Source organism: Triticum dicoccoides, chromosome 5A (genome assembly GCF_002162155.2).
Source record: "Triticum dicoccoides isolate Atlit2015 ecotype Zavitan chromosome 5A, WEW_v2.0, whole genome shotgun sequence".
In the NCBI taxonomy this organism is placed as follows: Eukaryota; Viridiplantae; Streptophyta; class Magnoliopsida; order Poales; family Poaceae; genus Triticum; species Triticum dicoccoides.
Window position 1 is genome coordinate 680,783,675 of NC_041388.1, and position 6,653 is coordinate 680,790,327.

Here is a 6,653-nt window from a genome sequence, read left to right on the forward strand (position 1 = left end):
CCACCTCCCATCCTTTGCCTGGTTTATTTTCGTCTCTCCTCCCACCTCCCAATTCCCCAAAAAACCAACCAAAACCACGTTTGAAAGGAGCCATGCGTCCACGTAGTTCCCTCCCACGCCAGAAAAAACGGACGAAATTAAACCAATGAAAAAAGTTCCACTACTCGCACGCATGAGCGAGCGAGCAGCGAGGCGTCCAGAGAGCCCTCGAGTGATAACCCCGCCAGAGGACACCCTTCGCCGACGCCATTGCGCTCGCAACAAGGATCCCTGCGCTATCTCCGTTAACGTTCGCCGCCATCGATCCCTTCACCGCCGAACCCCTTGCCATCGCGCTCGCAACAAGGATCGAGGCCTCCAGACTGCCCTCCATCCGTGCACTATCTCCGTTGGCCGCCGCCGCCGCCTCCGATCCCCTTCAGGAGCCTACGCCCTAGGTCACATCGGCGCCGCTGCTACGCCGCCGCCACCATTCCGCTCGCACGCTGCCATCACCATCACCCCTCTCGCATGCCTCTGCCGCCATCACCCATTGTCGCAGCTCGGATGTGGAGCTCGTGTGCCATGGCCGCCATGGCATCCATGGCCGACACGAGGGGACCCTCGGCCTCGGCCGTGGCTGCCTGCTCGGGAAACGGGGTCGCCACGTCCGACTCCCCTAGCGCCTCGTGGACCGGCATCAGAGTCCCCAGGTCCGCCGCCATCGAACTCAGGTACGCCTCGACGGACATGGTCGATCAAGTGATCTAATCTGATCCCATGTTCCGAAGTCCTAATGAGAACGTACTCCTACGTGGATCCAAGTCCGAGTTGGGAGCGACGTCGATCTGATGAACGTGCAAGGAATTTCTGAATCCAAGACTTATATTTTACTATATATGTTCACTGGTTATTCAATTCAATTGTTCGTACAACAGCAGATTTTTTTTCTTTTAGCACAAATTCCAGTAGTTGTGTTTGCTTCTTTTGAAGATCACCAGCCATATCACAACTGTTCCCATCCAACAGGTTAAGCAGAACTGCAAAAGCAACAACAAATTTTCTATGGTACATTGTTTTTTTAGTTTCAGTCCATCAAATTCTCTGGTTGAAATGTGTGTGTCTTGCTGCAGCGGCCAGTGCAGTTTCGACTTCAGTTCAGAGTCACACTCTCTCTTGCTGCTCTCTGCCATCTAGATCAGCCCTGGATCTAGACGATTTCATGCCCTCCATTGCGGTTGTTGCTATAATATGATTTATTACAACTTGTTTGAATGGGTTAGAAGGGAGTGATGAACTGTTTCGTGAGCTTTCATGTACCTTCCAATTTCATTGTCATTTGAAGTGTGAACTTGCTTCAAACAGTCAATTTGCCTTCCTGCCACAATATTTCTCGGCAACGGTGGCCAAACGAGACCGCCCTCCACGCCGGGACGCTGACACGACGGCCTGCATGTCCCTGCTCTGACGGACGCACCAAACTCCACAACTTCCCCGCAATCTGACCACGGGCAGACACACTTTCTTCAGGTTCGCACAACTTCCCTGTCATCAATCAATGGACCTACATTTGAATGAAAACAACTATATTTAGTTGGCCATTGTACAATATTTGGTTTTCGTCATATTAATGCAGGGGAATTCAGGTTACAGTACTGTGTAATCATGGAGCACAGAGCAGAGCCTCTCCGATCGGTAAGGAAAATTCACGGAGCACATCACACCATTTCTTACCTACTGCATTATTGTTGCTTCAGCAATCACGCTGGTGCATCGATCCTCCTAGCATATGTATAAATTAAGTTGTGTATAGATATGAACTGCTTGAGCAATCACGCTGTATTTTCATGAGCACCTTCTTTCCTTCTCCAGTAATAGTTGTCAGATCCTTGGCGTGATCTGTGTACTAGGTATTAAAACTGTAAGTATAACATTGTCTCATGATATCCTATACATGTGAATTGCGGTTTGTAAACATTCATTTGCCGAAGAAATCATGGGATTTAGTTATATCTATTTTCTCATATTGATTCTTCATCCTATAAATCCATAGAAGAAACAAAGCAGATTGATTAAATAACACTATAAGCAGGTTTTCCCAAATCCTGTTACTCAGTGAGCCTGACAATTTGCAGTAAAGAATAATCGAGAAATTTGCAGCATAATATATCAAAAAAATAAAGAGGAGAGAAAATGGGGAAGAACTTTCTTAAAAATATATGTAGGTGAACCCAATAGGAGAAGTGCAATTTCAGCCAGAACATTACTTATATAACCTTTATGCATTCAGGAAAATTTGGACGTGAAGAGAACACCTTAAATTAGTTAAGCGGTACACGTTTACTCGAGTGCTCTAACAGCTACACTAACCTGGCAGAATATGACCAGAATTCAGGTATTGTGAAAATGTTAGAATAATTGAGTATATCTTTTTCTACACTTGGATCCGTGGTTCTCAGTGGATTTTCTTTCACTTTTATCAGTAGTGTCATGAGGCCTGTGGTGGCCAAGGTTTGAAGACCGAGTTTTCAAAGCTGAACTGATGTCCAGTCTAGATCTGAGGGTGACAACAACATTCTACTTCTACTGCAGCAGGTTATTTTACTTTTTGTTCATCGTTCATGCATGTGTTCTAAACGTTACTCCAGGCTTGGTTTTGTATCTCTGTAATCTGTATATAAATATTGGCTTTTTTTGGAGGATGAGATGAATGCTCCTGCTGGGTATAATGCTCTTGATTGTATTCTGGCGCCATAGGTCAGAGAAGCCAAAAGGAGGAGCCATGACTAGCTCCGTTTTCTCGCAGTGACGATGGCCTTCCTCTAACATCAGCTTCCAAAAGGTAAATGTTTTCTCACCAAATATTTATGGTTTGTTCAGATAAGTGATGCAATGAGTAGCATTGTAGTCTTTCATGGAATTTATACTGCAAGGACACATTGTGAACTCTGATTATTTTTATTTAACCTCCACAATTGTAGCCCTCAAACTAAAAAGTAAATGTTTATTCCTCTGTATACAGGATACTATTGTGAGATTGTATGATACATAAAAGACGCCTCAAGCCCCTAGACGGAAGCATCCAGTCTCGCTGTTCTACCAAGTTCGCCGGAACGCAGACCGCGTGTGGTCCACCTCAGGTACGCCGTTCTAAAATCCACACAGCCAAGCCATGAGTAGCCTTGAAGTAGCGAGTTGTTATATTTAAAATTTTATTTGAAAGAGCGTGTGTTTCGGGCTTTATACTTCACCATGATCTTTTACTGTGTGCATGTAACCATAATGTCTATAGTCCGCGGAGTTCAGTTCAGAGTCACAGTCTCTCTTGCTGCTCTCTGCCATCTAGATCAGTCCTAGATCTAGACGATTTAATGCCCTCCATTGCCGTTATTGCCATAGTATGATTTATTACAACTTGTCTGAATGGGTTAGAAGAGGAGTAATGAACTGTTTCATGTGCATTCATGTATGTCTCAATTTCATTGTCATTTGAAGTGTGAACTTACTTCAAACAGTTAATTTGCCTTCCTGCCACAAAATTTCTCGGCAACAGTGGTTGTATTGGAAACATCAGCTTCCAAAAGGTAAATGTTTTCTCATCATATATTTATGGGTTGTTCAGATAAGTGATGCCATGAGTAGCACTATAGTCCTTCATGGAATTTATACTGAAAAGACACTTTGTGAACTCTGAATATATTTATTTAACCTCCACGATTGTAGGCCTCAAACTAAAAAGTAAATGCTTATTCCTCTGTATCCAGGATACTATTGTGAGATGGTATGATACATAAAAGACAGGCTCAAGCCCCTGTACTGGAGCATCCAGTCTCGCCGTTCTACCAAGTTCGCCGGAACGCCAACCGCGTGTGCTCCACCTGAAGTACGCCGTTCTAAAATTCACACATCCAAGCCATGAGTAGCCCTAAAGTAGCAAGTTGTTATATTTCAAAATTTATTTGTAGGAGCATGTGTTTCGGGCTTTATACTTCACCATGATCTTTTACTGTGTGCATGTAACCATACCGTCTACTAGATCATGGAAGGCGCGCGTTGCTGCGCCCGTCTGTTTGTAATATTGAATATTAATGTTCAAAGAAAATATTGAATAATTGCTGGAACAGAACGATTGGTGTACTCGACATATCTACCACAACCCGGATAACCATCCCCCAGGTGTAGTCCTAGTTCTTGTTTAGTCCATGCTATCAACACTTGGTTTCATTGTTTTAGGAAATCAAGTGCACACGTTCCATGTTTCCTTTTTTCTCCTAGTAATTTTGAATCTTCTCGAATGAGATGCACACCATTTCTTCCATGTTGCACTTCTTAGAAGCATAAAAATAATATATGTTAAAACATGCGCACAAAGTAGACTCGAGTAAGATAAACCACATTTCCGGTGATGAAGACACAAACACATTTGAACTTAAAAGCGATGGAGGAAGCTGGAACATGGTATTAAAGAAAAGGGTAAATCGACAACAAAGTTATCTAATCATTAAGACCACCTATAGATAAATTTTACTAACCCTTATTGAAAACACTAAGTATAACTTCAGGCCTTCCTCGTACTTTAACTCCTGTCCATAGTTTGGTTACACTGATTTTTCATAACACAAACCTAAGCAAACAGTGTACTGTTATGCACTAAGTAATTAGAATTATAAAAAATACTATTTATTAACTTGCCCCCAGGCGAGTATACAAATTTGTCTCTTCTCTCCACTCCTTTCAGCCCAAAGTGTTGCTCATCATGGGTCCTGTAGTGGAGACCTCACTTTCACATCTCACTGTATAAGTATGAGATATTATTTTCAGAGAAATAACAAAGAAACATCTAATGCGGAAACACAAGATATGTTAATCTGATAATATGCCAGATGCTTTTTTTACTAACATGGAGTACTTGAATTATAAGCACATGAATCTCTCTATACTGTGGATCTCCACATTGCTCCTCTTATCTTATAAGATATATAAATTATATGTATGCAGAATTGAGTACTCTAAAATCAAGGTAAAAATAGTAAAGTACCTTGTTAGTAATTCTCATAAGATTTTGATGTGACCAGCACTGCGTCGGTGACAAGAGCAAACACGAAAAGAATCCATATGCAACAAGGCTTCACATCTTTAAGGATAGTGATTCTACGTACTTGTGTACCTAGGAGATGCTCTTATAGAAACCTTTTTAAGAAGGCCAAATCTTTCATGCATGCGATGATACAATTTTTAAAAATCATATACAAATAAGAAACCTTGATATCAGAATGAGACAACCCAGAAAAAAAGTATATGAAGATAAAGGGAACTATGAATCAGCAAAACCCAAAAAATTCCTGCCTCAAATAAGCTGCTAAGATCCGCTCATTCTACTGTAAACCAAGTTTCAATGTCATCCTTTGTGGTAGTACCTCACCTGAATAAACCCATTGCTAGAGAATTGATACAAAAGGATCAATACCAAGTTCATTGAGGCGTTCGCACAAACACAAACTTGCAGTAAAATAATGGGAAGATCATTCCTGAATATGAGGAATTAACACAAACATATAACACAGTGTGATGGAGATGATCAAACAATGGGGATAAAACCTCAATTTATAGATTGCCTGCTGCAAACAAAATATATAATCAGCAACTTGTCCATAGCAATCAATCAAAATTACAAAATGGTTACGTAGAATTTTCAACACAAATCTAATTAGGAGTCTTGTTTACAAACATCCATAAACACCGACAACCATCAGTAGCAAGATCTGAGCAAAAAAATGCAGATTGGGGAAGCGGAGTGGGGGCTTTAGCAGCATATGGAGAGAAAAACAAAGGCATTGATCGGATTTTGACTAAAGGATCCTCGCGACAGTTGGAGCTCAGGATTCGACCTTGCTTGCTGATGCAACTTGTAGCACGAATTGCAGGAAAAACCAACCTTCATCTATCTCTAAATAAGTGGCAGTCGAGGGATGTGGTCGTCGGGGGGCACGTGCCGTCAGCGAGTGTGATTGTACACAAAGGCGGCGGTGGCGTTCGAGGAATCCCCCATCGACCATCTATAAAAGGTGTGAGCAACTGAAGTCGTCGCCGAAGATGCTCGTAGCTTTTTCGTTGCCGCCTCTACAGCCTGGTTAGAGCTTCACGATCTAGCGCGTGGCCATCGGCTAATCAATTCACTCTCCCGTGATAGGCAATCCGTTTGCTGGAGCACGAAGGGTGAGGGAGAGCACCAGGAGACGAAGCCATATGCGAGCGCAGGAACTGAAGCGGCTGGAGGTTGGGGAAAACGCACACCTCCATTGGCGCACATTGCTCGCGGTGAATGCTCCCTGGAACTGAAAATTCATTGCCTCCTTCAATGCTTCAACTATAGTCCGTTTCATCCCTCCGCTTCACTGAACAGTTGAGCGACGCTTCGCCTCTACCTACATCGGCATGCGCGTCGGGAGGCTCGAACCAACACGGGCGCATGGTCTCGGTCCTCGACCAGTAACCGTCCGAACCGCATCGCCAACACTCGCCTCTCACTAGCAACCATGCGAGTCACTTTTTTTTTGCTCGAGAGAAGCGACCGACTGTCTCTACTCCTTTTGACGGAGCAAGTTCCTCTTCCGCTCCAACCAGCAACCATGCGAGTCACTTTTTTTTTGCTCGAGAAAAGCGACCGACTGTCT

At 43.2% G+C, this 6,653-nt stretch overlaps 1 long non-coding RNA gene across 4 annotated transcripts; it reads left to right on the forward strand.

The window, feature by feature from the left end:
* Positions 1–207: 207 nt before the first annotated feature.
* LOC119304098 lies at positions 208–4,092 on the forward strand. Of its 4 annotated transcripts, XR_005148107.1 has the most exons (8): positions 208–1,509; positions 1,616–1,674; positions 2,270–2,374; positions 2,463–2,574; positions 2,737–2,821; positions 3,002–3,119; positions 3,495–3,563; positions 3,744–4,092. It is a non-coding gene; the product is annotated as an uncharacterized LOC119304098 (long non-coding RNA). The 4 variants fall into 4 exon arrangements; XR_005148106.1 differs by having other exon boundaries at positions 2,463–2,821; XR_005148108.1 differs by having other exon boundaries at positions 1,626–1,674; positions 2,463–2,821.
* The last annotated feature ends 2,561 nt before the right edge of the window (positions 4,093–6,653 follow it).